Source organism: Perca fluviatilis, chromosome 12, assembly GCF_010015445.1.
Source record: "Perca fluviatilis chromosome 12, GENO_Pfluv_1.0, whole genome shotgun sequence".
Lineage (NCBI taxonomy): Eukaryota > Metazoa > Chordata > Actinopteri > Perciformes > Percidae > Perca > Perca fluviatilis.
The window spans coordinates 18,854,307-18,864,713 of record NC_053123.1 but is presented as its reverse complement, the minus strand read 5'-3'; positions in this window follow the sequence as shown (position 1 = coordinate 18,864,713).

The window sequence follows — 10,407 nt, the reverse complement described above, 5'->3', positions numbered from 1 at the left end:
GTGGAGTTTCATTCTGGCTTAGATGAGGTGAGGGAGCATTTACATTCCCTTGATCCCTTATTTTTTCTCACTTTAGTGAGGGATATAAAACTTAACCATCCAGCATGACGTTTAAATCCTACAATCCATCCAGCCTCCCTATGAACCTTCCTGCTCATTGAAACAAACAAATCGTGTCACTGATTAAACCAAAATCAAATTAAATGAATATACAATCAATTCAATGTATAATTTTGCTAAATTAAATTGAATTAAATTGGAAGGCCTGTCAGACGGTTTGGAAATTATGGCGGTCATGCAGAAGCAAGAAGGAAACCTGTTTCCAGGTTATTTGATTGGTCGACATGCTACCACAGCACCACCCTGGATATGCACCAAAGGTACAGGTACAATAAATGAGAAACTGAACACATTTTGAGCAGCCTCGGACAAATTGAATGTTTATGAGGAGTTTCCTTTGGGGATTTAGTTCTTGCACCAGAGGGTGGAGTGATTGCGTGGGCTCTCGTCATCTTTTTTTCTGAATCCATTATAAAGACTTTTCCGTCATATGTGATCCTTTTCCTCTGTCATCTTAAGAAAGAAGATTAGAGCTGGATCTGAATTCAATGTTGTGTATTTTTTTCACAACCACTTCTCTCTGACCTTGATGGAAACATGTCAAGTGTGGCAGGAAAATCAAAGTTGGGAAGAGTTGAGATAACCACAGTGCTGAAATAATCCAGCTAAAAGAAAACTTGGCATATAATGAAGTGACAATGGTTGGAACTGACACCTGAATTGAGATTGAGTGTCATCTTTAAAATATTGTTGGAGAAAGGACATGTGGGGACTGCAATATTTCCTTCCTTTCAGGACAGTGCTGCTTTTCTCAGGGTAAAGGAAATAAAAGAAGGCACTGAAGAGCCGTATATGGCAGTTTTACTATTGACTTCAGTGCAGAATCTGACAGCCACTTAAATAACTTTATCTTTAGGCAGTTTTGCATGGAGCGCAGAAGTCACAACTCTTTTCCAAGCTAGCCTTTGTTCTACTGGCCTCAGCTCCATCATACATTTTCTCACGTAGAGTTTCTTTTTTAGCCTTTCTGTGTAATATAACTGGTGGTTTTCTGCCCAATATGCTAAGCTGAATTTAGTCTTGCTACCAAGACTTGATCACGTCATATTTCCAGCGCTAAAATAAAACTGCAATCATTTTCTCAGCCTTCAACAACTACTACTCCCATGTGGCTTTGATATAACTGATTCCTGAAACTTGTAGTTGTCCTCATCCCCCACAGGCCAAAGACTGATAGAAGTAGAATCACAGTGCAGAGGGTAATTGGCCATTTCAGTGGAAGAAAAGTAATATAATAACATTGTATCTTCTGACAAACTTAGTAGTGCCGAATTATAGAGAATTTGCAGCTCAGAAACTGTCATCAAAACTGGAACTTGATAAAACATTATAGCATATAGCTTCAAATTAACTCATGGGATATTGATAATGTCTTTTTTTCGTGACCAGCATTGTGTTAGCTTTTCATTCCATTCTCACAGAATGCTCCAAACACAAGTGACAGGTATAAATGCTAAACAAAACACCTTCCTCCATAATGCAATTCACCCTCTCATCCACCCCACTCCACCTCACTCATTACTCTTGCAGCAAGATTTTGAAGATCCCCAAAGCGATTCAAAGGAGGACAACATCCAGAAGAAAGTGTTTTACATGAATGAAACACAGCATTACTGGCAAAGGCAGAAAGTAACTTATCATCAGGAAATTCATATAACCATGAAATTCATGACAACAAATTCTCAAGGCAAATAGATTCATTGTCTCCATGCTGAATCTCTGGAGGAGGTGTGTAATGTTTTGAATTGAGTGTCTCAGTGCAGCTTTTATATATGTCACATTTATTCAGTTTGACAGCAGTTAATAGACCCACATACAGTATGAGTCAGGTTTTGTTTTCTGGGCAACTTGATGTGCTCTGGAAATTATTATGTATGGTCGAAATGATTAAAGGTCCAGGTCTGTGAGGTGTGTGTGCAACTGCTGTCTATCATTTGCCAAAATTATGATTACAGCCCTATTGTTTCTCAAAAAGTTAACAAGCAACATCAAGACATCGACATCTCCAGTATGTGACCTTGGCCTGTCAGAACAACCTTTGCTGACAAACCTGATATGACATTTTGAGTGGCTCGGGTTATTCTGTGAATGAGAGTTCAATCATCTCATCATTAATGTGTTTGGAGTGGGGCCAGTCATTCATGACTCTGTGCTTTATAGCTTTGCCAGAAATCTCTGTGCTGATATAAGAAGGTTGTAGATATTTTCTATGGAGCTATTTCCTGACCAGAGGGTGCCTTTGATTAATGGATTTTTCCCTGCAAAGCCATTTAGGTGATCCAAAAGAACAATATTCTCATGTCTTTGATACCTTTAACTGAGCAGGTTGACCAGGGCTGGCCGCCCCCTCCTGGTCAATTACTCGGCTAATTAGTATTTATGGCATTTGTCAGCCAAGATGTTTTAAGTCAATTGCTCTGTCATTTTGGTCTTCATTTGTTTTGGTACATAAGGTATTAGCTTTAGTCTGTCTCTGCTGCTGCAATAATAGCCACATGTATGAATAGGTACAAATAACCAATAGATCTAGAAAGGCTACTTTGCAGGATTGTATTATATATATTATATTGTATTATACAGTTCTAGTTCTGGGCTCTGTTTTATTAGTCATTAAAGTTGTTTTTTTTATCAGCTAAGGATTTCTTTTGCACAAGAGAGCCCCAGTGTGGACTGATCCTGTCTGTGTACTCAAGTTACTGTTTTCTGTTTTTATTTCTTTTGAACTTCATGCATCCCGTCACTCTCCAGACGGTTGTAAAGCTTTATAAAAAAATCCCCCAAAATCCCCCTTCTCAGTAAGTAAATATAACTGCTTCCCTTCAATGCCTGTTGATTGCTTCTCTTGACTCACATTGACTGGGCATTGCCCTGGAGACTCAGCCAGCGCTCTACACCACAAGTGTTAACGCCAATTAAACCCCTGGCACCACCCTGTCATTCTCCACATTCTGTGACATATGAGTGATAACACGGACCCTTACCTTCAGCCCTCATCTGACGCACATTAAATGGCACAAGACCCTGGCGTTTCCTGACATTTTGCAGAAATCGATTGCAATTTAATCAGTGTGAGCATGCTGCTATCAGCCACGCTTGCACCAGCTGTTTTTGTGTTACCTGGGCTGAGCACTCCATGCTGGAAAAAAAATAAAAAATGTCTAAGAGCAATTTCAAAATCTAACAATATGAAATTCTCATTAAATGAACTCCAAAAAAAAGACAAGATCACATCACATCAAAGTTGATCATTTTAATCACAGATTTGATGTTCCTGTGAAAGCATATTTCCATTCAATTTGCACGCTATTAGATTTATTGTCCATTTTGAACACTCATTACTCCCTTTCACCCTCCCTCCTTCTCTCTCTCTGTCTGTCTCAGTGTGTCTCCATCTCTCCCTTTCTCTCTCCCCTCTGGTGTTAAGTGCAATAATTATCCCATTATTCTTTGAAGTCTTCCAAGGCCCCAAAACAATCCCCAAACATGCAAATACATGGCCCTTTTAAGTATTTGAGGTCCTAGAGGTAGCCCACAGCTGGAATATTCTCTCTTTGAAATTCCAACAGGTCAAAACAAACCCCAAAAGAACATTGTTTTAAGGAAGAAAAAGCTAGGAGCTTGTCATTTACAGGAGCTTAAACAAAACACAAATATTTTCTTTGAGCAAAGGTATACTGAGGCCAAAATTCTACTTCCAAAGATTATCTCTGAACTCTTAGCGATGTATGCCTCTTGAATCCTCATATCACCACCATTGCTTACTGAAGGAGGTTTTAAAGAGACTGCACAAACACACAGATGCCTCAAGGTAAGCATAAATAAAGTCCATAGAGCTCAGAACTGAGAGGAACAGACTGAGCTTTCAAGAGACTGCTCGGTACCAATTTCCAAATGACTTAATGGGGTGATAATGTGTTAAAATGAAAATTTGTCTCTATTTTAGGAAGACCTTGAGATGTATTGCCTGCTGCAGATTCTCAGACATTCACACATGTGCAAGCACACACAAGTAATTATCCCCTCATCCTTGCAATTAAGTATGCAATACAGACTGTCATCTTACAGAGAATTCAGGCTAAATGAATATACCGGCGTATGCTCTTATTTCTATGCACATCCAGACAAAATATTGATTATGAATGGCATCAAGAAACCTGGGCTATTAGGTGGAATAACATTTCACAAACATGCACTCTCACCTTAATTGAGTGAAGACATAAATGTGTCAGTGATATACAACTATCCAAGTCCTGCCTGCCACTAGGTATTACTCTGGGTTACTGCCTAAGGCTATACAAAGAAAATGAGCTGAAAATGAAAGCAACTCCATAACTGTTTGGATGGTGGATGGTCTGATAAACGTGATAGAAATACTCATGCTGTTTATGTCGTCTCAGCCGGCACTCTTCCCTGCTTTATAACTAAATCCACATGAGCATGGAGAGAGGTGATGGTCAGCAGAATTATCATCATTGGTGCGGAACAGGGACACAGCGCCAAGCACCAAGCAACATGTTGATACATGCATGCAAACACGCACTACCTCTTAAACATACAGCAACACACTGTCAGACAACATGACACAACATGCATGCAGAAGTGCACACTGTGAGCTAATTAGCATGTGTAAACAAGTGAATGACACAATATGTTTGTCATTATGAAATGCATACTAAATGAGTAAACATATGCAACCCCATAATTTATTCAGTACAGAGAATCAGTTCAGTATGAGTTGGATACTATCATGGCTGCAAATGTTCACCCCAAAAGATGTGAGCAGAGGCTGTCAAAGGCACAATGTGTGTTACCGTGGCAACATCATAGAGGCCTCCATTTTCTGTGGTTGTGAACAATCAACGTTGCACCCAATCCCCCTGTGAATTAAAGGCACATAGCTAAATAAAGCTCAAGTACCCTGCTGCCACACTTTTACAATCCACTGTTTGTCTCTTCTCTGTAGGGAATTCTGTAACAACCTGTTTCTGTTTTGGGGAAAGTAGCTCCGTGTTAGCCAGAATTCAATTTTAAAACAATTACACCAAAGACAAAACTGTCCAATTTTGATTGTCACATATGTATGTCACAGTGTTTGAACAACAACACAACACAGCTGTGTCTCTCTCACACAACTGACGTATTCTTTCTTTTCTAGTCCAGCAATTTCATTCAGTGGCCTTGCTGCGACTCGGTTAAATGTAACTAAGTTCAACTCCCCACACAGTTACTTTTCCATTAAGTTCCACAACGACCTCTCTGACCAAGGTAATTACCTCGGCTCTTGATTTATCGGAGTCAAAAGATAAAGCCAGCAGAGACCTTTATGCATCAGATTAGCAGTGTGGTTTTTGCAATCCTCAGAGAGTTTCGGCACAGTTGTTGATTCTAGACTTGCATGGTGATTTCTGCTTGTTTGTTTATTCATTAGCATTTGATCTGTCAGCCAAAGAAAAGATGTCTTTAGTTTGCAGGAGAGTCTTGTCAGCTTGAGGAACTGAGATAAGGTGGATGTAGTATTTAATTAAGAGGGTAGGAAGCCTTCCTGGTATCAGGGTACATACAGACACCACACAACAATTGACCTTAGTGAACATGTCAAGACTTTATCTTGCTCCAATCAGCCCTAAGCAGGAGCTGTGAAGACAGTAAATAGCTTTGCTTTCAGACAACCCTTCTGATTTCCACAACCAAAACATGAAGCATTGTCAAGTTTGGATATTATTTTTCAGCTAAGTGATGCGACATTATGTTTCCTGTCAGTGTTTTTTAAAATACTTAAACTCTAATTAATGTGTGTCACGTTTTTTTCTGCCCAACCAAGTTAACTTTTTGCTGTTCTACTTCAAAATATGTGTGACAGAATGCAATGAAATGCACATCATTTATTATCAAATTAAGAGAGTATATTTCCCCCGAGCAGCCCATTGACTTCAAACAAAAACTGTCACCATGAGATGCAAATCAGTGCATCAAATATTTGCATTAAGCATTTAATCACATGACAGCTTTTGGAGTTGGTCCATCCATGCTGAATTAGTGAATTTGTTAGTTTTTGTTTGACATATTCAGTACAAATTAGTTTTATATTTATTGTAGCTCTGAATCATTAAATGTCCCCAAATCCTAGTGATAGAAAGGAATAACAAAGGAAGGAGATAAACTACAGAAAATCCTAACCTAAGTCAGCAGTGACACCTTGAGGTTTGAGGTAAAATTACATGTATTGTTTTAGATTGCTTGGTTTGGTTCAGGTTAAAAGGTAATCGCCAGGGGTGATTCTACGATCCAACCTTTAGGGGGGCTCAGCCCCTGATGAGAATGTGACACGGATATAGGCTAAATCAGTAATTTTGTTTGTCAATAATCTCTGAGTTAGCTACTGATCAACGACGTCAGCTAATGCTTTATGACACGATTAACACTATGATGGAACTAAACCTGACACTTTCAAGTCAAAGTAATAACCACCAATTTGACACAGTGTTCTAACATTCAGCAATTTTAGTTGCTTACATTTCAATTTGGGTTCTAATCTGCGCCACTGAAATTACCAACTTCTCTGGGGACTACCAACATTAAACTTTACAACCATACTCCTGTTCTCCCTCTGAAAGATCAGATACTCAGCCAAAGGCGGGAATCTGGCACAACCACCTCCGATTGGCTAAAACTACATTTCTGTTAACCCTTTCCTTGACTGGGTTCCAGGTGCATAGCATCGGCGACAGCAACACAGGATATTAAACCTGTTTTAAGCCCTTTGAACCTGTAATGACTTGAGCCCCCCTAAAAAGGGTCTCAAACCGCCCATGGCAATCGCCCAATCATATAATTCTAACAACAAGCATAAGAGTGAGAGTAAGATAAGGTAAAAGTGTACAAAATACAAAAATAAGAAAATGAAGAACAAGTGAAAAAGAAACAACAACAATAGTCAGTCATTTGAGAGATGTGATTTCTGTTAAAATACATTCTGTGCTTAACGTTCTTCTGAGTCATTATAAACCTGCAGCTGTTAGAGTGAAGCACTCTTTTCTTGTTTTCATGCCAGAGATCACACTGAGGCAAATGGAAGTAACTGCAAGCAATTTTACTCCACTTACTTCTTGAATATTATAGGAATTAAACAGTCATACTCAAGAATACCAAATAGCTTTTCCATTTTGAACATGACTGCTGGTAATACTTGTTTTCTAGTTTTTCTTGACCCCACTAACTCACCTCTTTAACAGGCAGTTATTTTTTTTATTACACTCCTCAAATAAAAGTAAGCCAGTTTTTCTAATCTCGCAAGTGCAATTTCATTTGACCTGACCTGTAATGAAAAAAAATAATTTCAATGCAAGTGTTTCAAAGTACCATGTTTTTGATTCCTGTATGGATCAATATAGACAACTCAGTCATTTGAATTTTGTTATTTCTCAGAAATGTATGAGTATGATGTCATGATGTTTTCTAATCAGAGGGCGTAATGAGGAGAACTGTGTCTAACTGTTTTTTTAAGGATACATCTGAATGCTGTTGTCCACCAGGTACAATCCTCACTTTGTCTTTTATCTCCCCTTTTCCTTTGTATTTCTTAAATTTGACCAACAGGTGGTGCCATAGCAACAAGCATAAAAACAAAGAGCCCTTATTGAGAGAGCTAAAGGATGAAAGGCTCCAAAAACAGCACTTCCACTCACACCATAAACAGGTAGTATAACACAAAACATTTTCTAAGACGTAAACGGGCATCTGCAATTAGATGAGTATCTATTCATGGGCCCTTGATATAAAAATGTTATGATCTTCAGTCAGAGAAATTATGGCTACTATGAAATTAGAACAACTTTATAGATGCCACAAGGGGATATTAAAGTGTCACAGCAGCAGGGCAGTCTAGTAAAAAAAACTGAGAAATATTATAGTTCATAAAAAGAATATATACTTAAAATAATATACAATAACAATGTGGTATATCAATTAGAACTATAACACAACTGTGCTGTAATATTAAGGTGAACAAGAAATTGATCTAAGTTGCACTTGTACATTGTCATAAAGTTTATTTGTATCTGCTAATACTACATCAATATCTCAATGGGCTTTATAGGCTCACAACAGCAACACTTTCTGACTCAGCTCTCTGAGAGGACAAGGAAACACCCTAACAAAGAAATCTGGGACATTGGGAAAAATAATATAACAGACCACAGGACCACTTATCCGAAGAGAGACTATCCCCCCTCTGGTGGCTCAGGGTGTAGTCTACATCCTTGACGTTCCACTTCCGGGATTGCTCCGGTGCTGCAGGAAATTCCGCTGGATGCATGTATTTTCTGTTTCCTTCCTCTTTCGTTGGAATTTTAAATTTGCTGGATTTATGAGGACTGTTTTTGACTGCTCCTCAGATCTCTGCAGGGCAAATTGAGACAGCTCGCTAGACTCTCTGTCCAATTTGAGTTTTCTCATGCACAACTACAGTATTTTGCAGCAGCTCTGTGCGGAACTTAGCGCTGCCCATAACGATTGTGAATGGTTTAAAGAAATGGCAACAAACCAGAGCACGTTTTTCTCCCATCCCAGTAGCCAGACCCTCCTCCACTTCGCAGCGTGTGGATTGTCTGGCAAAGCGAGAATACTGAGGGTGTAATAGGAGCTGTAGTTGGGAAAATACCAATTATAAGAATACAACAGGAAAACCTCTAAAGGTCAAATGGAATAAGTATAGGAAATAGGAATAGGAAAGTGTTCATAGATAACAGACTCCATTAGATGAATAATATGTAATGAGTAGAATTTTAATTAAAAGGTTCATTTGAATGAGATCAAGGTGTCCACAAAGTATAAAGCAGCATATATGTTTGAGCACAAGGGATGATAATAATAATAGTGGATACCTATGCAAATAGGTGAAAAAACTATTATTCTCTGTAAGTATTGTTATGTAATAGCGGTTTTTATGGTCTGCTAAGAATAGTGGATTGTAGAGCCTTGTGGCAGCAGAGACAAAAAACATGTTGCGCCTAGAATGCCCTTTATTTATGGAGCTGCCTTCCAGAGAAGTAGCTGCCCTGGGCACTTAGGGATCCAAGCGGGGGGTGTGAGGGGTCGTCCATGATGGCTGATAATGTGGCCATCATCTTTTTCTACCCAACCTCCTCGAGGGAGACCAGAGATACTCTGGGAGGCATGTTCTCAGACTGCCTGCTGTAAGATTTCTTGTAACCAAAGATGTTTTTCATGCTCTTACAAACTCGCTCACATTCTTCTGCTGCAGTCTGTCTTCAGTCTCAGGCTGTAACTGTTTCTGCCATCCCTGATCTTCCTCTTCTACTTTTTCCATACCCACCACAGTTCTTCTTACTGTAATACCTGACATGAAAGACCTCTTTCTGTTATTCAGTAGAGACTTCAGTTCAGCACCTCCCAGATGGACGCAGTGTTTTTAAAGATTATGCATGATAGTGTGTCAGTCAGACAGTCTATAATGTCCTCCTCTTGCAGCTCACTCTTCCAAGTCGCTTGCTTTGAAGCTGCCTCTCAAAGCCTCGTCTGACCATCTCCTTACTCTCTTTGTGGTCACTTTTAACACAGACCTGAAAACACAGTTTTAGTACAAGAAATGGTGATTAAAATAGTATTTTCTTTCTTTTCCCATATTACATCCATTTAAAAAACACTTGTACAAATATTCATAGGGCCAAAAGCTTTAGCGTGTTCTCCGTGGAGACTAAAACTCAGATATTATAGTACAGTAAAATAAATCCTTGCATAATGTGTTGACACAATAATCTTAAAAGGCTCTGTGTTGTTTAGTTGTTTGCTGTGTAACATCACTTCTGATGCAACAAAAGCTTGTGAGAGCCCTGAGAGTAATCTTCCTGCCAGACAATAGCAGAAAAGTTCACTGGGATGCCGAGTGTTCTTGTACGCTCAAGCTGGACACAGATGACAAAGTGCGACACACCATCTGTAAGGAACATATTTCAGAAGCACTACCAATCATCCTCTGTGGCACAGCTCCAACTCCATTTGTGTATTTCTGACCTTGGAGCACATAATTGTTAGTCATCATCATTTTTTTCAGTCATTTGTTATGCTGATTCCTTTTATGCTTGTGCGTGTGTGCGTGCATGCATGCATCCTTGCGTTTGTGTAAGTGTGTGTGTGTGTGTGAGAGAGAGAAAGTTGATTTCTTCTGCTCCCAGTTGGTAAAGATTATGTTCAGTGTCATGGAAGACTTGGAGAGATGGTAAATGAGGCTCATATCATGCATCGTCTGTGTGGGCCTCATGTTCCCTC